Genomic DNA, 23,247 nt, shown 5'->3' on the forward strand with positions numbered 1-23,247 from the left:
TAAAAATTAAAAAAATTAAAAAAAAAAAAAAAAAAAAAGAGCCATATTCATCAGAAAAAAAAAAAAAAAAGAAAACTAGAATTAGTATATACTGATTTTTTTTTTCTCTATGTTACTTCCTCTTTCTTATTTAAGTCCCTTGTAGATTGCTTTTTTTCTGCTGAAAAAAGCCCTGCCCCATATAACTATTTACAAGGTCTTTTAATATCCTTTTCTCTTGCTTTTTGCTCTGAAAATGTCCCTTCCTTCAATTGTGTGGCTTTCTATTCTTTCACTCTTTCTCAGGTCACAGATGCCTCTTTCATTCTCAGAGCAGCTTGATCTGTTTCTCGGTTGTCTTTTTGATCTTCCTTTCCAATTGAGACATGAATGTGCCTTTTTTCCCCCTGCTTTTAGTGAATTCTATCACACCGGTCACCTATTTCTCTTGGATTGAAAACCTCTATACATTTACTAGCTAGCTGATGTCCACGTGTCATTTTTTAAATAGTCTTGAAGCATAGATGAGAGGCAGCAGGATAGAGTGATTAGAGTGCAGAATGTGTATTTAGGATCATAGAAGCATCAGTTTGTATGAGAAGGAATCCTTATTTTATAGAAGAGGAAGCTGAAATCCAGAACTATTAAATGACTTGTAAACAGTCATGCTGGAAGAAGGTATGAAAGGCAAGATTTGAACCTGGAGCTTATTTTCAAATCCATCATAGTATATTGTTGCTAAAAAAAGAACAACAAAAAAAAGTTTTTGAATCTTGCTTCAGACATTAATAGTTTCAGGATCAATGGCAAGCCACTCAACTCATGAAAGTCTAAATATCTTTATCTATGAAATTGTGATAATGCTTATACTATCTCACAGGACTATTGTGATGAAAGTACTTTCAAATAGTATATAAATGTGAAATATTATATTAACATATACATTTTTCCCCCTTCAAATTATGATGTCTCATTCATGCAGAGTATTACATAGATGGAACAAGCTAAATGAATTAGTTATTGCTCTATCTTGCCATTGTGCTAAAATTTGGCAATTGTGAGTAACGTCAGTTTGTTTGTTTTCTGATTGAAGAGCCAGTGAATGGCATCTATCTTTACTATCAGTAAACTTAATAAATTCATAGAGTTACAAACTTCAGAATTAGAAGAGAATGGTTATTCTAGTTCACTTCATACCTGGGAAAGAAGTCTAATCACCATATCCCTAAAGATATCTAGATTTTGATTAAGCAATCTCTTCTCCAGAGAGAAAGGACCCATTTTTGTGTAGGGAGTGCATTACACTTAGAAAAAGTTGTAATCATTAATGCATTTAATTTAAATCAAATCTGAATTTGCAAATTCCATATATTGGACCTGGATCTAATCTTTGGCCCCAAATAGAAAGAGACTACTCAAGTATTTGACAGCTGCCATTATCTATCCCCTTGGCTTTTTTCAAGGATAAACATGTCCAGTTATTTCACCCATTTATCATATGATCTGTGCTCAACATAGCACACTATTTGGCCTACCTTCCTCTTAATACTTTCAAGTTTATCCATATATTATCTAAAATGTGTCAGGATATAACATAATACCATAAAGTCTGACCAGGGTAGCATACAGTAAGACTATCATAATTTTATTACTAGAAGATATACTTTTCACTTCAGGTTACATTAGTTTGGGTTTTTTTTTTTTTTTTTTTATTACCCTATCATAGTATTTACTCATAGAATGTATCATTAAACCCCCCTAAATCTTTTTCAAGGAAACTGACATCTAATCTTGTCTTTCTCACTTTGGATTATTAAAGATGATTTTCTGAACCCAATTTTAAGATTTTTTTTTATCATTTTTAAATTTCACATCGTTACTTTCTGTTAGAATCTTTCTTGCTGAATACTAATTCTGTCATACAGCATACCATTCTTACCAGTTTATTTTTTATCTGAGATACCATTCCATTGGTAACAGTGATTAATAAATGTGTTAAATAGCAAAAGGGCAACTGGATATATAAGGAAAGGGAGAGTTACCAGTAAAGGATAGTACAAGATTTAGGTTCAGTTGAAAAGTCACAAAACTGACAACTGGGTCCACAACAAATTCATTTTAGCTAACTTCACCTGACCCTCAACCCTTCACAGTATTCTCTTTATTCATCTCTAGTTGACTTTGTCACTTTCCTTGAAAGTAGCATTCCAAATCTTTGCATTTTTCCTTAATCCCTCAACACTAATCATAGATTTTTTAGAAGATAAACTGAGAATATTAAGGGCCTGCTTCCATGTGCTTTATCATTTCCTTTCATTTGTAACTCAAAATGGTCTTTGCTCTAGCTTCAAAGTGTATTATGGTTCTTCTTCCTATCAAAATTACCTTTCTGCTTATACCCTTTATCCAATCCTTTCATCTTTCTTGGACCCTTCACCTTTAATCATTTCTCTTATTATCTTTGACCTCTCTCTACTATTTGCTCCTTTTCCATTACCTAAATATGTTAATTTCTCCCTAGTCTTAAAAAAAAAAAAAAAAAAAAAAAAAAAAAAAGAAACCTATTCCTTAACCCTGCCATCATCTAAAAAAAATTATCAAATATTTCCCATTTTCATTCACTACTAAATTCTTTCAAAAAGCAGTTTACAATGACTGACTTTGTTTCTTTATTTATCATTTTCTCCTCACCCCTACGGAATATGACTTCTTTCTCAATTTTAATTTAATAAACATTTAAACACTTAAAACCTATTACATGCAAGATACTGAGCTAACTGGAGTAATATAACAAAAAATAATCTCTTCCTTCAAGAAACTTATCTTCTAACTTGGTAGGATATCACATGTACACAGATAAGTAAATAAAAGATAATTTGAGTAAACATGTATGGGTATCAGAAAATAATCAAAGAAGAGATGGGACTTGAGTTTATTCTTTAAGGATATGAAGAATTCTAAATGTATATGAGAAAAGAAGCATATTAGAACTACTCGATTATCTACCTCTAATAGTCAGAATTGGCCAGGGGCTAAGTCTTGGATGGGTACTATGTATGAGTCAAATGAAAGGTTTTCTTAGTCAGTGTACTCATAGCTTCAGTATCATTGATGGCCCATATCTTTGACTGTGAGGTAGGGATTAAAGATTTCCTCTATCATGTATAAAATGCTTAGGGATGGGAGGGCAATTACGACAAGGATAATTGCAGGTATGATTGTTCAAATAGTTTTGAGTTCTATGTCCATGGTGCTGGTATGGGTTAAATTTGTTGTGTGTATAAGAATAAGAACATATAGCACTAATGAGCTAATTAAGAAGACAATTTATTAGTGTGTGATTGTGAAAATATATGAGTTCTTTATGATGGGGGAGGTAGCATCTTGAAACCCCAGTTGCATAGGATAAGGCATAATAAGATGTACAGGGTTTAAACCTATAATTATGGCAAAATTATGTAATGGTTGTTACTAATATCTTCTTGAGAAAGTCATAAAAGTTATGGAAGATATTCTATACAAAGACATAGAGGCAGGGATAGGACAATTCGATGGGGTAAAATTTATAAAGAAAATAAATGAACTAAGTCTGGAAGTTGGCTTTTTGAGGGTTTTAAATAGCAGTGAGAAGTTTTATATTTTATGAATGGAGAAGTACTGAAAATTTTTGATCCTATCACTGCTCTGAATTTACTAGAAATGTTCATTCTGTTTTGTAATGTTGAGATATATTATGACAAATTGGGGTTTCTTTTTATTGCCCTCTCTTTTTGTTTAAATTAAAATCTTATAATATTTTTTAATTTCATGACTTTCTAAAGGGCCTATTTTTCAGTTCTATTTAAAGCAACATAAAATGACATCATTGTATCACTATTGATTCATACTTGAAAACAACTATTTTATTATTATATTTTGGGAACATTTTAAAGTAAGGAAAATAGTTCTCCAGGCAATATTTTTGAAAAAAAAATTAGTTGTGCAAATTTTAACTTTATACCAAATGGTTGTATTTTTATTATAAATAATGGGTCTTAATACTTCATGGTATGAAAATACATTTAGGAATTAACAGCACATTACTGAATGAAAAAATATGGAATAAAGCCTGAACAGTACAAAATTCTTTACAAAATATTCCCTCAGCAATTTTGTGATTACAATATTCCTGCTATTTAAGTCATTTATTTATTTAGGTCATAAGAAGGAAAAGGGATTAATTGATATCCAAATGACAGCTCACCTTATGACAATAATTACAAACATTCTATTTAATGTGAATATATCTGATCTAGCATCTCTCCCCTGTTTTTCCCAGATGTCCCCTCAGTGGCAGGTATTGAAAATGTTGAATTAAATAGTTTAATTTACAATGAAATGAAATGAATCTCAGTAGAATAAATCAAATGTCTCACCCATGAAGGATAATTATCTTTCCACTTTCTCAAGAAAAGACATCCATGACTGAGTTATGTCTTTTCACACTTACAAAGTAACAGATGCTCTTTCTGGTTGGGAATCTGTATCACATTCTGAATGTTGAGTATTTTCTTGTAGTTTTACTTAATCTTCTAAAACTGAAGTCAGTAAAAAAAAAATTAATATTTTTTCTTTTAATGTTTTTGGTGAAGGTTTTCATTTCTTTGAAACATTTTCAATCATTAACTCTATAATAAATTCAGATATGTTAAAAAAAAACATGGTTACATTGTGCATTTTCTTTTAATTTTAATATTGAGAACTCTATCCTTAATGACTCCCTAATTTTTCTCCCTTCTTAAAACACACACACACACACACACAACCAGGGAGACATACATAAAAGCAAAGTATAATTATCCTGCTGGTATGGCAAGCCTGTCCCTGGCTCTTCTTTAATCACTGAGGACAGAAATGAGGTTCTGTTACAGGAAAAGAAAAGCAGAGTATTTAAACTGTATCTACTAAAAGACCTGAGCCTTCAAATGGATTGCAAAGACTGTAGGGTCAAATTGCAGAAGGGTTCATTGTCTCAGTTATATGGGGATTTTAGCTGAATAACTCTCATTAGCATCAGGGAGATCCACAAAGAAAAGCCTGCAGGGTAGTTGGAAATCTTAGCAATAAGCTGCAAACTTTCATTAGAATGTTCCATCTCAATGTTCTTTGATTCTCTTTTATTTATTTATTTTGGGAAATCTTGTATACTCCCTTCCTTTGTAATCAAGCACTTCCTACTGAACATTCTTTAGCTCTGAGAACAATGGAGATCTTACCAAAAATGAGTTTTGTAATCCTTCCCACTGCTTTTTAGGCAGTCTTCTCTGAGTTTCATTGCCCCTACGGAGTACAACCACTGTGAAAGAGAAGGCCCTGCACAAGCCTTTTTAGAGCTTTATAGCCCCCTCCTTTGGCATGCATGCTAATTCTGCATAATTTCCTTCTTAAGGTCTTGAATCTCCTAATGCTCTGTTATGCTAATCTAGTAGAAGGAAAATCTATGTATGGAATGTGTGTTATTTATGTTTGAGAGAGCTTTTCTGAAGTGAATGCTATTCATTTAAATATATGCATAAGGAAAATTATTAACTAGCATGACTGAACACAGAACAGAAGATGGAGGCTAGAATCACAATGTAGCAGTTATTTGAGTATTCTATATTGTGAACAGGCCATTAGAACTGTCAGCAAGGCAGGTTCTCTCTGTCTCTCAACAAGTTTCTAAATATGAAGGTATACAGTTTTGGTTTTTTTGTAAGTTAAATCCTTTGATGCTGTAGCTGTTTTAAATCTCTAAAATAAAAATTAGGTAATATACTCTAAAGAGAAATTTTAGCTCTGCTTTGATTTTTTTTTCTCCATTTGGAAATAGTTTTGCCTTTTGTAATTATGAAAGAGGTTAAACAATTTACATTGTGTATTTTTGAAGGTGTGTTAAAAGACTGCATGATTCCAAGGACTCAAATATGAGCCAGACATGACAATCTGATCCCATGTTGAGGTCACTTTTGCAAGATTCTCAGGTTTTGACCATCTTAGTCTGTTTACTTCTGCAGTTTCTGTATAACCCAGATAGAAAGCTTTCTCTAAGCTTGTTTTGAGTGCTGGGATGAGCAGCAGTATGAATCGGTAGTAATAAAAGCATCAGCAGGATTCATTTGCAGCCTCCTGCTGGGAGACACTTTACCTTAGCAGCTCAAATTATATTGAATCGTAATGAATGAAGAAGTGGATCCCTGCTAGGGAATAGTTTGTAACTTGCAAAAGTGGATATAATTACATAATAATTCTGCCTTTGCAGAAGGTGGCTCTCTTTTAGTAGTACCTGATGTTATTTACAGCTGTTACTTGCAGCTCTTTTTAATCATCTTGTTGGTCTATCAATCAAACCTAAGAATTTTATGTTCTTTTTATTCCTACTTTACTGCTAAACAAAAACAAAACAAAAGTAGTGGCATCCGTTTTTCCCTTCGTGCCTAGTACCCCAGACTTAACTCCTTAACTTAACTCCTGATGTGCCTCAGCAACTTTACTTAGAGAACAGGGAGTTCTATAATAACGAGGAACGATTTTTGAAATCACAAATAGATAGTAGGATACTAAAGAGAGTCTGAACTGAACCAGCAGCCACAGTTAATTTGATACTATGGCTTTATTCACATAACAATTTAAAGATTATGATTGAAACTGATATCTTTTATTTGTGAATTTGGAAAATATTTATCTTTCTTTGATGAATGTAGCTAAATTACATATATACTTCTCTTTCATTATAAGCTAACCATAAAGTCACTAGGATAATTATAGGATATTGAAAAGAGCTGTGACCAGAAAGACTGGAAAACAAAGTCCATTAACAAAGTCCATTCTTGGACTATAAATGAAATGTATATCCAGCCTAGCCTGCTTTGCCAACAAATCCAGGAGAATTAATGAGCATCCCACCCAGTAATGGACTGATTTTTTTTTTTAGCACAGACTCCTGGTTCTAACATCAAGGGAGAAAATCATTAGACTGTGAGGGATGAGTTTTGTTTTTGCTTTTTTTTTTTTTAATTTTAATAGTATTTTATTTTTTCAAAGATACACACGCGCACTTGTGCGCACGCGCACACACGCATACACACATTTTCAACATTCACCTTTGTAAAACTTTGTGTTTCTCCTTCCCCAAGACAGCAAGCAATCCAATATGGATTAAACATGTGCAATTTTTCTAAACATATTTCCATATTTATCATGAGCAAGCACCAGTTTTGCTTTTGTTTGTATTCTGTGCATTAAACAAGGTACTTGGCACATAATTGGCACTTTATAAATGTTTTTGATTCAATTTGCTAGAAATTACTTTTGCCCTGACCTAAGGGATTTTTTAGGGAAACTGTACCTAAAGTAGGATGAATTATATTTGTCCCCCAATAATGGAATTTGAGTGGGGAAAACAAACAAAAAAAGCTTTCATGAAATACTCAAAATTTTTCTCTTATTTCTTAACTGGATAAAATACCATATTAACCTTCAGAAAATGGCAAAAGCAATGTTTGTTGATTGGTCTTTTTGTCAAATTCCTTGAGGAAAGGGATTGTTGATATTTTTCCCCATATCCCCAGTGACTAGCAGTATGCCTGACATACTGTAGGAAATGTATCAGTATTTGTTGAAATAAATAGAATTATGACACAACTTTAAAATATTCTCATACATACAATGTTTACATATCTATATATGTTCTGCCTATCTTTATAATTATTTGTCTTCCTCAAATAGCAAGTGAGATTGATTTGCTAATATATTATATTTAGTTCAAATGGGTTATTAAGAGTAATATGTAGCCAGATACTTTTACTTTATTTTTCTGGGCCTTTCTTATCTATTTTCTTTCACCAAATTACATCTTTTTTTTTTTTTTTTACATAAAATTACATCTATGAAAGTGTATTTTGCAAGACTTAGCATATATAGTCTATGTCAAATTGTTTGGTTTCTCAATAGAGGAAGGGAGAAAAGGAAAAAATGTGGGACAACATTTGAAAAAAAATTGTTAAAATTATTTTTACATGTATTTGGAAAAAATAAAACTTTTTTTTAAAGAGTAATACGTAGTAGTAATATATTTCTTTGTGTGGTAGGCAATACTGCAAAGTAGATAAGTGCAATTGTGATTTTGTTTAACAGTTTAAATTTGCTTCTCTCCAGAAAAAAACAAAAACAAAATAATCCACAGGCAATTTTGTGCTGTAATTTAATTTTTTTAAGTAAAAAAAATTCTTGTGTAATAAAATCATTAACACATTTTTGGAGTTTATGGAAAGAGTATTTTTGAGGCAATTGATATTCAAAAATTCAGAAACAAATGTTAGAATATGTATATAAGGAGAATTAATTAATACATAATGTAAGAAATCAGCAAAAATCAATATCTTCATAATGAATCTTAGTGATATTATGCAGACAAGTATATAGGATCTTACAGAAATAATGATCATTATGACAACTTTTCATTTCATAGGTAAGGAAACTGGGAATCACAAAAATGATGTGACTTATTTAAGGTGACACAGCTAATAACAGGTACATTTAGAGTTTTATTCAGGGCCTATAACTTAAGACCAGTGCTTAAGACCAGGAAAGGAATATTAAAAATAACTTACTACACAATGCTTTATCAATTGTTTTCCTATAATGCAGTGATGCCTCTAGATCAGGATCTAGGTTAAGGTGTATAGAACTTTTGCCCGTATTGAAAATGTAAAAGATTGATACTTTTTTTTTGCTGATTTTTATGTCTACTTTTTAGTTTTCCTCTCTCTTCCATCTCTTGTTGACAGCAGACTTTCATTTATGTATTTCCATTTTTGTTACCATAAGATTAGAGATTGACTTGTGATTTTATTAATAAAGGAACCCCCTAGAGAAAAACCCCTTATAGTAAAAGTTGGAAACTTCTCTTCAATGAATAATTTTAAAGTGCCTCTATCTATCCATCCATCTATCTATCATGTATATAATAAATATCCCTACATAATAGATAAATATCCCTTACATACACAAATACATAATAGATAAATAGATAGATAGGTAGGTAGGTAGGTAGATAAAGACATAGATGATAGATAGAATCAGATCCAGAACTTGCATACCAGTCTATTTATCTTCAAGGTATTGACTTTGGAGGTAGGACCTGAGTTAAAATCTGACCTCACATTTTTACTAGCTCTGTGACTCCAGGCAAATCACTTAGTCATTCTTCTTTCAGTTTCCTCATCTATAAAATGAGATGGAAGAGGAAATGATAAATCACTTAGTGTTTTTGTCCAAAAAACCCAAATAAGGTTATGGAGAGTCAAATATGACTGAAATAACTACTGGGAAACATATTTCTTAGAAAAGAATTGCCTGCCTCTGGTAGCTCCTACTAAATTTTTGCTATCTCTAATATTCTCAAAAATTGACAAATAAAACCATTAGAATTATGAGTACTATAAGAATAAGTAGGTCTTGAATGAGGGCCTTTGGTACATTTCAATGAGTTGGTTGTTGTCCTTCATTCTCAAAGAGGATCAAAATGACATCAATCTGTTAGAGTCAAACTAGTATATTCAACTGTGGCCAATCAGGCCAATACAAGCTCAAAATGCTCTGCCACAGTTTGGATACAAATAGTCCCAATGAACATTTGGGGTGGATTCTCTAACTTTGTGCATCATGTTTTTTTTCTGAGCTAATTTAATTCTGCTTTGTTCATAGCATCTCTGAGGAGAGCACATCATAATGGGGGGTCCTGTGCCAGTATATTCCATGTCAAACAAGCAATTCTAAAGTTCTTAAGAGAAACCTTGAGAGTGTCTTTGTATCACTTTCTGATCACCTTGTGAGCACTTGCCCTATATATCAACATTAATATATAGATTTTGTGATTTGATTTTGGTTTCTCAGAGGCCTCTTTTGATCTGGATAAGTGACTTGAGTTCAAGTATAATTCATTTAAACTTAATAAACATTTATTAAGCTCACTAGGCATGGCTTTGTGCCAAGTGCTAGGAATACAAAGGCAAACCCATGACAATAGCAACCTGGCAATCCCTAATTTCATGGAATTTATAGTCTTCTAATCATATCTACATTGAAAAGATAATTGAGAAGGAAGAAAAGAATTGTAAGTATCAGATTTCTATTACTATAGCCACAAGAAATGATATCTGAGCTAAACATTGGTATAAAATCAGAATTCTGAGAAGTTACAATCCCTGGAGGCAGCTAGATGACAGAGTGGAAAGAGAACTAGCTCTGGAGTCAGGAGAACCTGAGTTCAAATCCAGCCTCAGGCATTTACTACCTTTGTGACCCTGGACAAAGTATTTAACCCCAATTGTCTCACCAAATAAATAAAATTTATGTTACATCCCCAGAGTTATATATAAATTCCTTGAGAGAATGGATTATTATATTTTTCCTTATATCCACTGTCCCAAGTATAATATCTTGCATTTACTAATTGCACTTAATAAATATTTGTTGATTTTAATATTTGCATTGAAATTTGGGAGTTAGGGGGTAAATATACATGTGTCCAAGTTGTCTGCATTGTCACAACAATGACAAAGCTGTTCAGCCGCTTGTGCCAGAGCAGCCACTGTTCCACATAGCTGAGCAGCAGCACTTCCACTCTGTGGCTCTTCCCAGGAAAGTCACACTTCTGCAGCAGTATGGCCACTCTTTGCAGCCAAGAAGTAAACAAAGTTAATGAATAAAATAACTCATTAAAAATCAGAACTGAACAAATAGAAAGGATTCGTTGAGACATCACGAATCAGTCAAGCAAACCCCCACCCCCCAAAAAAAATGAAAAATAGAAAAAAATGTTAAATATCTACTTGGAAAAACAACAGACCTGGAAAATCTGTGTAGGAGAGATAATCTGAGGATTATTGGACTTCCTGAAAATTATGATGAAAAAAAGAGCCTAGACACCATTTTACAATAAATCATCAAAGAAAACTGCCCAGATGTAATAGAATCAGAAGTAAAATAGGCACTGAAAAAATTCATCAAACACCTTCTGAAAGAAACCCCAAAATAAAAACTCAAAGAAATATTGTGGCTAAATTTCAGAACTATCAGATTAAGGAAAAAAATTTTACAAGCAGCCAGAAAAAAAAACAAAAAACAAAAAACAAATCAAATACCACAATAAAGATCAGTCAGGTAAGGATCACTCAGGATCTAGTAGCTTCCACATTAAAGGAATATGCCTGGAATATAATATTCTGTAAGGCAAAAGAATTTGGAATGCAGCCAAGAAAAAACTACCCAGCTAAGATGACCATTTTCTTCCAGGGAAGAAGAATGACATTCAATGAAACAGGTGAATTCCATTTATTCCTAATGAAAAAAAAACAAAACAAACAAACAAACAAAAAAACAGAGCTAAACAAAAAATTTGACTTCCAAATATAGGACTCAAGAGAAGCATAAAAGATAAAAAGAACTCTTGAGAACTGTATTTCTGTTATGGGCATACATAAAGAGCATGTGTATAATTTGATTTTACTGTTATAATATTTAAAAAAAAAAAGGGAAGTAGAAGTGGAAAGGAGATTGTATCAGAAAAAAGGGAAAAGGAGAGATAAAAAGTGACATGAAGAGGCAAAGGAAACCTATCATATCCGAGGGAATTAAGGGAGAGGGACTAACACAGTATGAATCTTACTCTCATCAGATTTGGCTCAAAGAGAAAATATTAGACATATTCAGTTTACAGAGAAACTTCTCTCACCTCATTAAAATGTAAGAGAAGAAAAGGGAAAATGAAAAGAGTAGGCTAAATGAAGGGAATACAGGGGGAAAAAAATAAGGGAAAGGTATAAGAAAGGGGGAGGGATTCAAAGAGGGTGGGAGAGATTCTAAAGAGGGAGAGCTGCGTGAGGCAAGTGGAGCCCATAAGTTTAAGACTGGGGAGGCAGGTAAGGGAGGAAAGGAAAAGAAAAGTATAACCTGGGAATAATAAGATGGCAGAAAATACAGAATTAATAGTTTTAATCATAAATGTGAATGGAATGAACTCTCCCATAAAGTAGAGGCGGATAGCTGATTGGATTGAAAGCCATAATCCTACAATATGTTGTTAGCAGAAAACACATTTAAAGCAGGGTGATACATAATGAATAAATGTAAAAGTCTGGAGCAGAATCTATTGTGCTTCAGGTGAAGTAAAAAAAAAAAGCAGGGGTAGTCATCCTTATCTCAGATCAAGCAAAAGCAAAAATTGATCTATATAAAAGAGATAAGGAAGGAAACAATATCTTGCTAAAGTGTAGCATAGACAATGAAGCAATATCAATACTAAACATATATGCATCAAGTGGTATAGCATCTAAATTCCTAAAGAAGTTAAGAGAGTTGCAAGAAGAAATAGACAGCAAAACTATAATTGTGGGAGATCTCAGGCTTGCACTCTCAGAATTAGATAAATCAAACCACAAAACAAATAAGAAAGAAGTTAAAGAGGTAAATAGAATATTAGAAAAAGGAGATATGATAGATCTTTGGAGATAACTGAATGGAGATAGAAAGGAGCATACTTTCTTCTCACCATTTCATGGAACCTATACACATATTATCTCATAAAAACCTCAAAATTAAATGCACAAAGGCAGAAATAATAAATGCATTCTTTTCAGATCACAATGCAATAAAAACCACATTCAACAAAAAGTTAGAGGTAAATAGACCAAAAAGTAATTGGAAACTAAATAATATCATCCTAAAGAATGATTGGGTGAAACAGCAAATCATAGACACAATAATTTCACCCAAGAGAATGACAACAATGAAAATATGAAAAGTTGGAACAGAATGTTTTGCAAGGGTCAATGTTGAAATATTATCCATATATATATCTTTTAAATAAAAAACTATAAAAAAGAATCAAATTAAAATATTATGTGATGTCATTTTTAAAATCACTTAATATGACAATTTATAGAGGACAAAATTTAGGAATGTATCATAATTTAAGTTTATTAATGTTTATATCTTCTCAGAATACTAAGATATTCACATTTTAGTATCAGTATTATTACTAATTAGTAAGAGAAAATTTTGAATTTAGACTCCATGATTTACAAACTGTGTGATTTTGGCCATCTTGCCTAATTTTAGTGGGGCTTCAGTTTCTCTTACTGTAAAATATAAAAAGAAATCCTTAGAAATAGGAAAAAATAGAAATCACAAAAATCCCCTTACAATTTGTTCTCTCAGTGGCTAGCAATGAATAAAGATAAAAATCCAAACCAAAAAACTTATTCCTAGTTAACAAAAGTATAGTACATATTATAAAGCCTTACCTTGGTACAACTATTCCAGTAGGAAATTTAAATCTTGAATTATTTTAATCTACTTATCTTTTGTGTACACAAAATGGCTCAGGTTCCCATCTAAGCCTTAACTTTATAACTGACATCATCAATTTGTACAATTATGACCTCACAATGAATTAAGGGACAAAGTAGGATCTAGATAGAATTTGATTTGCAACAAACAAGTAAACAAAAAAACAAGGAGTAAATTTCTTCCTGCAAGATAATATACATATCAGTGAAACCCCTAATTTCCAAAGGAAAGCTAAAAAAATTTTCAATTTCTGTAAATGATAACTACCAAAAATACCTTTGAATACCTTGCATTTGGAAGAGTTTAAAAATATTTTAATTTTATTTTCAGCATGAAATAAAAGCTTTCTTATTAGTCAATGCTAAAATGAATATTTTTAAATGAGTGGTGTTTAACAGAAAACTTAGCATTTGAATTTTGTTGTTGCTGTTGAGTCTTGTCTGACTCTATGATTCAAGAAATCATACGTAGCACACGAGCCTCTTCTATCCTCAACTGTCTCACAAAGGCTAACCAAGTTAATATTCTTTATTTTCATGCTTTTGAATACATTTTATCTAATAGGAATTCAAATCTTACTTAAAAAACACAGTGGTTTTATTTATTTAGTGCTGCACAATTCACTGTAGTATTAATGTCTAAAAAACATTATATAGTAGGATTAGCAAAAATGAGTGAATTTTATCCATTGTGAAGAACTAACAATTAGTACCCTAGTTTTGAACAGCTACAAATTATGTGTTTTTAATGTAAAGCCTAAAATGACTTCTACCATGGGTATTTGCTATGTAAAGCAGCAATGATACTCAAGGCAGAATAATATGTCATATGATGTACTATTTTGTGGAACAAATACTAGCATGAAAAAGAACACCAGTGGCTAAATTAAACTTTGCTTCCTAGCTGGTTCTTTTAAAAATGGTTAATTTCTTCTGTCACCATATGCTTTGTAACTTCAAAGATAACTGCAGAAATCACATACAGCTAAATTTAGACTATGCCCACGACAGTAGCACATTCAGAGATTCCAATGGGGTAAATGTCTTGATTTCATTAGTCCTATTATGCTCTACTGCTGTGTGCATTTTGGAAACTTTCCAATAACAACCACAGGCCTCAAGTTCACAGTCAATTTTCTTAGGTTCATATGAGGGACAAAACTTCTCTTCACATAAGGGTCTACTCAGACTTTATACCTCTTCAGTCCAGTGGAAATTTATTTATTTAATTTAATGCTTGTATTGTAATTTTAACCTAAGCTGTCATACCTTTTTAGATAGCAACCTGATGGAAAGCATTCTTTACAAGCTTAAAGCTTTGAATTTTTCCTCAAATGATTTTTTTTTCCTTCAATGTTTGCCTACGAATGATGGAAAAGAGAGCTGTTTTGTGTCATTGAACATGAAGGAGTCAACACATAGGCTCATATAGACACTACAGAAATCAATAAAACCAACTTCTGGTCAAATATATCATACATTGAAACTACTAATATCTCTAGAGGAGAACAAAGTCATCTAAATGAAATTTAATGCTTAATTCTTATGTAAAATAAACCCTTGATTAATTAAAATTCACAAAGCATAGCATACACATTGATTCCTCCTCCCTCCCCCCCCCCCCCCCCCCCAAGTGTTGGTGGAAAAGAAAATTCCTTTGGTTTCAAATTTTTTGTTTGAAGTAGTTGTAGTATGAGAGGAATAGATACTGATTTGGAATCAGAGAACCAGGTTTCAGATTTTTGCTCTGGTAATTTTCATTTTGAATTTGGGCAAGTCACATAAAACCTTAGGGCCTACTTTCTCGTGTTACATGAAGAGGTTACATTTAGTCTAGTGGTTTATCAGTTTTAGTTTCTAGTATGGTAAGTTTGGTAGAAATATCTTTAAAAAAATCTCCTTGGGCTCTTCAATAATTTTTTTAAAATGTAAGTGAATCCTTAACTAAAAAGTTTAAGAGCCATAGCATAAGATTATATCTGAAATTCTTTCCAGCTCTAAACTGATAATCATATTTTTATTCTAGAATCTCTAATATATCCTCCTACATTACTAAGTACAATATACTTATGGGAAAACAGAATCACTAGTATGTAGTTGGAAGTATTGTCAATTCCATTAGACATTCTGAAAACAATTTGGAATTAACTTCCAAATATTACTGGACTGTGTATACTCTTTGGTCTAACTATCCCACTATTTAGGCCTATACCATAAAGAAATCAAAGAAAGAAGGACCCAGAACAGATCTTAGGAAGTCCATGAACTTGGGTGAAACAAAGAGATAGCTTAATTTTCACTAACCTTTAACTAAAATTTAGCATCATTTAATTTTGATTTAAAAAGACAAAAAAATTTTAAAAAATCAATAGGTATCACCAGACTTTTAGAACTCTATATTACAAAATAAAAGGTTAAGAATCTGGTAACTTGTAAATTCCATTAGGTCAAGAATCATATTACCTCTCTACCAGTTAGCCTTAACATGTTTGTTAAATTGAATTGAATAAACTATAAGGTCCTTTGTAGCTCTAACATTGCATAATCTATAATCTTTAAAAAGAACTCTTGGAGGGAGCAGAAAGCTTTTAGCTTATTTAATAAGTATTTTTATGTAAAATAATTTTCACTAGCTTGAAGTTTCAAAATCAAGTGACAAAGTAGTTAACAATAGTTGCCATGATAGTGAAAGTAAGCTTTTTTTTTTTTCCTGTCTTTAATTTTATCTGCTTTCTTTGGAGTTTTAGTGCAGTTTGAGCCCTAAAAAAAAGCCAAACAGCAGGAGCCTAGCTGTTCCAACCTCCCTGAAGAAAAGAAAAGAAAAGAATGGAAAGCTGCCCTGAGGAAGCTGTTTCTAGGACTTAATGGGAGGCAAAGGTGACAGGTGACAGCTCCCTCTGATAAGACTGGCTGCTAGAGAAAAGCATGCCTCTAGGGCCTTCTTAACAACCAGAAACTGCTGTTGGAAGTAGCTGTAGTAGAGAGGGTTATGGGATTAGAAGTGGGTGTGAGGGAGGATAGCCAAAGTAGCAGAGTAAAGGAACAGCTACTTTTCACTAGAGTATTTTTAAATGTAAAAATAGAACCTAAAGAACTCCATTGGTAATAGAATACTTTCCCCCAAAACAAACAAACAAACACACAGACAATTACACTTACTAATTTGGAAAGAATAAATAGAATATTCAAAACTGTATGTTGTGCTTGTGTAAAGTGTGGGCCTGAACGCCTTTAATAATAGCTAGCATTTATATAAAACAGTATAAATCAGGAATTATGCTAAACAATTTACAAATAATGTCTCATTTGATACTCAGAACAACTCTGGAAAGGAGGTACAGCTATTCCCTCCATTTTACAGATGAGGATACTAGGCAGGCAGAGGTTCTCTTAGATGTCTTATGTTTACATGGTTGGCTTTGAGTTAAATAAAAATTACGGGGTGTCATTTTGATATGTGTATATTGCCATTAAATTTACAATAGAATATTCTTTTTTTTTTAGCTCTGAATATATTGTAGCATTTATTATATAGGTTTTTTTTTTTTTATTTAACAGCCTTTTATTTACAGGTTATATGCATGGATAACTTTACAGCGTTAACAATTGCCAAACCTCTTGTTCCAATTTTTCACCTCTTACCCCCCCACTCCCTCCCCTAGATGGCAGGATGACCAGTAGATGTTAAATACATTAAAATATAAATTAGATACATAATAAGTATACATGACCAAAACATTATTTTGCTGTATAAAAAGAATCAGATTCTGAAATATTGTACAATTAGCTTGTGAAGGAAATCAAAAATGCAGGTGGGCATAAATATAGGGATTGGGAATTCAATGTAATAGTTTTTAGTTATCTCCGAGTTCTTTTTCTGGGCATAGCTAGTTCAGTTCATTACTGCTCCATTAGAAATGATTTGGTTGATCTCGTTGCTGAGGATGGCCTGATCCATCAGAACTGGTCATCATCTAGTATTGTTGTTGAAGTATATAATGATCTCCTGGTCCTGCTCATTTCACTCAGCATCAGTTCGTGTAAGTCTCTCCAGGCCTTTTTGAAATCATCCTGTTGGTCATTTCTTACAGAACAGTAATATTCCATAATATTCATATACCACAATTTATTCAGCCATTCTCCAATTGATGGACATCCATTCAGTTTCCAGTTTCTAGCCACTACAAAAAGGGCTGCCACAAACATTTGTGCACATACAGGCCCCTTTCCCTTCTTTATAATCTCTTTGGGATATAATCCCAGTAGAAACACTGCTGGATCAAAGGGTATGCACAGTTTGATAACTTTTTGAGCGTAGTTCCAAACTACTCTCCAAAATGGTTGGATTCGTTGGCAACTCCACCAACAATGCATCAATGTCCCAGTTTTCCCACATCCCCTCCAACAATCATCATTATTTTTTCCTGTCATCTTAGCCAATCTGACAGGTGTGTAGTGGTATCTTAGAGTTGTCTTAATTTGCATTTCTCTGATTAATAATGACTTGGAGCATCTTTTCATATGACTAGAAATAGTTTCAATTTCTTCATCTGAGAATTGTCCGTTCATATCCTTTGACCATACAATAGAATATTCTTATGTACTCACATATTAGGAGTAATGGTAGAGTTTCATAAGGTTCTTAGGAAGATAAAGCACATGAAAACAAATGTAATAATAATGAAAATAATTATCAGTAATAGAACTCATTGCTTGAGAGCTAAAGTATGTAGGGCAACTGTGCGTGCATGTATGCATTTGTGTATGTATGTGAATGTATAGATTTGTGATTTCACTGGTGCAGGTAAATTCACCTGCAATTTATAGTTTGGTGAATTGCTTGGCATTAGGATATTTTATTGACTTGAGTAGAGACACACAAATATAAAGGTGCATAATAAACAAAACCTGAAAGCTCAAGTCCTCTTGATTCCCAAGCCACCTGGACTTTTAGAGATCACATAATTCACTCTTCTTTTTAGAAATGAAGAAATGGATGCCTAGAGATATATAATGATTTGCTCAAGGTTCTTTAGGAATTTTAATAATTATATCTTTTTGGAATAAAGACCAACCTACTGTATGCCAAGTTCTGCTTATTTGTGGTAATTCAGCACTGAGGAATCTACATTTAATTTGTATTTTATGAAAGTTAATCTAAAGTGAAAAATATGCCTTTTGAAATTTTGTTCCTAGCTACTTGAATTTTTAAGTTGACTATAGTAGAGAATAAAGACCAAGTATATTATTTTTGTTAATTAAGGAAAATAGATTTATGAATTCTTTTTTAAAACTACATTGGCTTGATGATAGAAGACACAGTATATAATCTCATTGTTATTTTATTTGATGTAATTTATTATTTCTCTAATTTGGTCTTTGTTCCATACCTTTTTTTTTTTTTTAAAGATTATATCATTTAATCTTCATTCAAATATGAGTCCTTTAGTCAAATACTCCTTATTGGTTTTTATTATCTTGTGGTCAGTAAAGAACATTTATTATTTCTGATTTTCTTCATTTGTCTGAGAGTGGTTTTTTTTACTTATTAACATCTTATCACATATTCAATTTTTATAACTGTGCTATAGAAACCAGTGAATATGCATGTTCCTTATTCTTCCCAGTCAGCAATATTCAGAAATCCTGTCACATCTCCCTCTGCTAAAATTCTCTTCAGATATTAAAGACATTTTATAGATTTGTCCAGGTCTGATAAAAGTACATTGAAGTGCTAAAGGATTATTGTTCCTAGTATTCTAGTGATTACCTCCTTTGCTACATTTCCCTGCAACATAAATTCTCTCAAACATACCTTAAATTGGCTGATGTATATTTCTTTTTGTATTTGTCCAATTGAGTTTTTAAATGAGTTGTTTTGTTCTATGGAATTTTTTCTATTTTGCCAATTTTTTTTTAAAAAGAATTATTTTCTTTTTCCCATTCACAAATTCTGTTTTCCTTGGAATTGTTTACCTCCCTTTTCCTGAGAGTTGTTTATCTTTTCCAATTTGCAAATTCTGTTTTCCAGGGTATTGATTTCTTTATTCACTCTATCTTTTAATGACTTATCCTGATCCTCTTGCAAAGCTTTCCTTTCCTTTCCCCATTTTTCTTCTAGCTCTCTTTTAAGATCATTTTTAATTTCTTCTATGAGAGCCTTGTGTAATGAGGCACAAATCATATCCACCTTTGGATCTAGAGACAGACTGTTTTCAGTCTCCTCAGGGTTTAAAGTCTGCTTTCTTTCCATATAGAAGCTATCAATAGTTAGAGTGCACTTTGACTTTTTGCTCATTTTGAAAACAAAACAAAACAAAGCTACAATCTACTTATCAGGGGCAGTGGGGTATTTCCAAGCTGCCTCTACAGATGACAGGAAGTGGCATAAAGGGCAGTGGGACAGCACTCACTGGCTGCCGTGGAACCTGAAATCAGGTCTTGCAATCAGCAGCAGTGGAAAGGCAGTTACTAAGGCTGCCCTGGGACCAACAACTGCGGCTGGCTGTGCCTGGATCACTTTGGGTGCTGGGTGGGTGTGGCCAGGTCCTGAAAGACTGTAGTGTTTTGGAGTTATAGCCTCTACCCCCTGTGTTTATAGCTTCTCTGCTGATTTACTGGCTTGCAGTTTATTATGCCATACAGCCTTGTTGAGATACATTTTTTCAAGCCTGATCAGTGTGTGGACAGTAGGCAATCCCCAATCACCATTCAGAGAAGTAAATTGTGGGCATTGCATATCTACCAATAGGAGGAGAGCCAATCCAGAAATTCAGCAACTCACTCACAGACAAGAGGATCTATTCAGGCATTCCTATTCACATAGCCAATGGCTGTGACCCTATGACTTCCCATTCCCACAACCACAGATCAATTCTCCTTGCTTAACAAGGGTGTTTCTTCAACATGGCAGAAAACTTATTGTGCATCAAAGATCAAGTGGCCTTGGTACTCCCTCTCAGCAGAATCCATAACTTAGCAAATAGTGATTTGGAGAATCTTTTCATATGACTAGAAATAGTTTCCATTTCTTCATCTGAAAATTGTCTGTTCATATCCTTTGACCATTTATCAATTGAAGAATGGCTTGAATTGTTATAAATTTGAGTTAATTCTGTATATATTTTAGAAATGAGGCCTTTATCAGAATCTTCGAATGTAAAAATGTTTTCCCAGTTTATTGCTTCCCTTCTAATCTTGTCTGCATTAGTTTTGTTTGTAAAAAAAATTAATTTAATATGATCAAAATAATCTATTTTGCAGTCAATAATGGTCTCTAGTTCTATGGTCACAAATTCCTTCCTCCTCCACAGATCTGAGAGGAAAACTATCCTTGTTCTTTTAATTTGTTTATAATATCATTCTTTATGTCTAGAACCCATTTCAACCTTATCTTGGTAAACAGTGTTAGGTGTAGTCAAGTGCCTAGTTTCTGCTATACTAGTTTCCAATTTTCCCAGTAGTTTTTGTTAAATAGTTAGTTTTTATACCCAAAGCTGTAGTCTTTGGATTTGTCAAACACTAGATTTCTATAGTCATTGACCATTTGGTTCTGTGAACCTAACTTATTCCACTTATCAATTACTCTATTTTTTAGCCAATACCAAATAGTTTTGATGACTGATGCTTTATAATATAGTTTTAGATCTGGAACAGGTAGGCCACCTTCATTTGATTTTTTTTTTCATTAATTCCTCTGAAATTCTTGACCTTTTGTTTTTCCACTTGAATTTTGTTATTTTTTTCTAGATCAGTAAAATAGTTTCTTGGCAGTTTGATTGCTATACCACTAAATAAATAGATTAGTTTAGGTAGTATTGTCATCTTCATTATTTTCGCTCTACCTATCCAAGAGCACTTGATTTTTTCCATTTGCTTAGATCTAACTTTATTTCTGTGGAAAGTGTTTTGAAATTTTACTTATATAGTTCCTGACATTCCCTTGGCAGATAGATTCCCAAATATTTTATACTATCACCAGTTATTTGGAAAGGAATTTCTCTTTGTATCTCTTGCTGTTGGATTTTGTTAGTAATGTGTAAAAATGCTGATGATTTATGTGGATTTCTTTTGTATCCTACAACTTTGCTAAAGGTGTGGTTTATTTCCAGTAGTTTTTTACTTGATTCTCTAGGGTTCTGTAAGTTTACCATCATATCATTTGTAAAGAGTGATAGTTTGGTTTTCTCATTACCTATTCTAATTCCTTTAATCTCTTTGTCTTCTCTTATTGCCAAAGCAAGCATTTCTAATACAATATTGAATAGTAATGGTAATAGCGGGCAACCTTGTTTCACTACCGTTCTTTTTGGGAATGGTTCCACTTTATCCCCATTAGATATGATGGTTGCTGATGGTTTTAAATACTATTTTAAGGAAAAGTCCATTTATTCCTATACTCTCTAGTGTTTTCAATAGGAATGGATGTTGGATTTTGTCAAATGCTTTTTCTACATCTATTAAGGTAATCATATGTTTTTTGTTAATTTGGTTATTGATATAGTCAATCATGCTAATAGTTTTCCTAATATTGAACCAGTCCTGCATTCCTGGTATAAATTTTACTTGGTCATGATGTATTATCCTGGGGATGATTTTCTGTAATCACTTTGCTAATATTTTATTTAAGATTTTTGCAGCAATATTCATTAGGGAGATTGTTCTATAATTTTCTTTCTCTATTTTCCTCCTACGTGGTTTAGGTATCAGTATTATGTCTATGTCATAAAAGGAATTTGATAGGAGTCCTTCATTCCCTATTTTTTCAAATGGTTTACATAGTATTGAAGTTAATTGTTCTTTAAATGTTTGGCAAAATTCACATATAAATCCATCTGGTCCTGGGGATATTTTCTTAGGGAGTTGATTAATAGCTTGTTCTATTTCTTTTTCTAAAATGGGACTATTTAAGTAATTTATTTCCTCTTCTGCCAATCTGGGCAATCTACATTTTGTATGCATTCCTCCATTTCACTTAGGTTGTCAAATTTATTGGCATAAAGTTGGGCAAAGTAACTCCTAATTATTGCTTTAATTGGTGGAAAGGTCTCCCTTTTCATTTTTGAGACTAACAATTGATTTTCATCTTTCCTTTTTCTGATCAAATAATGTAGGATTCTGGCTTTTAATTTAGTCTGCCATCTGCTTCTATTTTATAAGAGAGTTCATCCCAATCACATTCACAGTTAAAATCACTAATTCTGTATTTCTTGCCATCTTATTTACCCTAGGTTATGCTTTTCTCTTTCCTATTCCCATTTTCTCCTCCCCAACATTTTGCTTTTGATGACCACCTTCTTCAAACAGTCTTACCCATTAGAGCCCCTCCCCCCTTTTCACACCTTTCCCCTAATTCTTCTGTTTTCTCTTCTATTAATCTCTCCCTTTCTTTTCCCCCTTTCCCTCCTACTTCCCTATAAGGTGAGACAAGTTTCTTTGTGATACCAAATATATCTGATATTCTCTCTTAGAGCCAAATCTGATGAGAGGAAGATTTACACAATGGCCATCCCCTTCCTTTCTTTCCCTCAATTATAATAGGTTTTCTTTGTCTCTTCTTGAGATGTAATTTCCTTTATTTTACCTCCTTCCTTTTTCCTCTTCCTCCAGTATGATCTCCTTTCCACCTCTAATTTCTTTTTCATATTATCATAATAAAATCAAATTATACCCACATTACCTAAGTATGCCTATTATTGATCTCAAGAGTTCTTTCCTTTTTATCGCTTGTCTTGAGTTCTATGTTTGGAGATGATTTTTTTTTTGTTCAGTTCTCATCTGTTCATTAGAAATAGGTGAAATTCACCTGTATCATTGAATGTCCATCTTCTTCCCTTCCATTTTAGCTGGATAGTTTATTCTTGGCTGTAATTCCAGTTCCTTTGCTTTTCAGAGTATC

At 32.6% G+C, this 23,247-nt stretch overlaps 1 protein-coding gene and 1 long non-coding RNA gene across 4 annotated transcripts in view; one reads left to right on the top strand and one right to left on the bottom strand.

The window, feature by feature from the left end:
- LOC116422973 overlaps positions 1-13,419 on the bottom strand; it is a 136,391-nt gene extending 122,972 nt beyond the window's left edge. Inside the window, exon 1 of the long non-coding RNA XR_004233463.1 lies at positions 13,305-13,419. This is a non-coding gene — a long non-coding RNA (uncharacterized LOC116422973). The remainder of the gene's footprint in view (positions 1-13,304) is intronic.
- The window catches only part of CADM2 (cell adhesion molecule 2), a 1,401,218-nt gene that overhangs the window by 835,938 nt on the left and 542,033 nt on the right, over positions 1-23,247 (top strand). The window lies entirely within an intron of this gene.

The sequence above is a fragment of the Sarcophilus harrisii genome, chromosome 3, assembly GCF_902635505.1.
Source record: "Sarcophilus harrisii chromosome 3, mSarHar1.11, whole genome shotgun sequence".
Classification (NCBI taxonomy): Eukaryota; Metazoa; Chordata; class Mammalia; order Dasyuromorphia; family Dasyuridae; genus Sarcophilus; species Sarcophilus harrisii.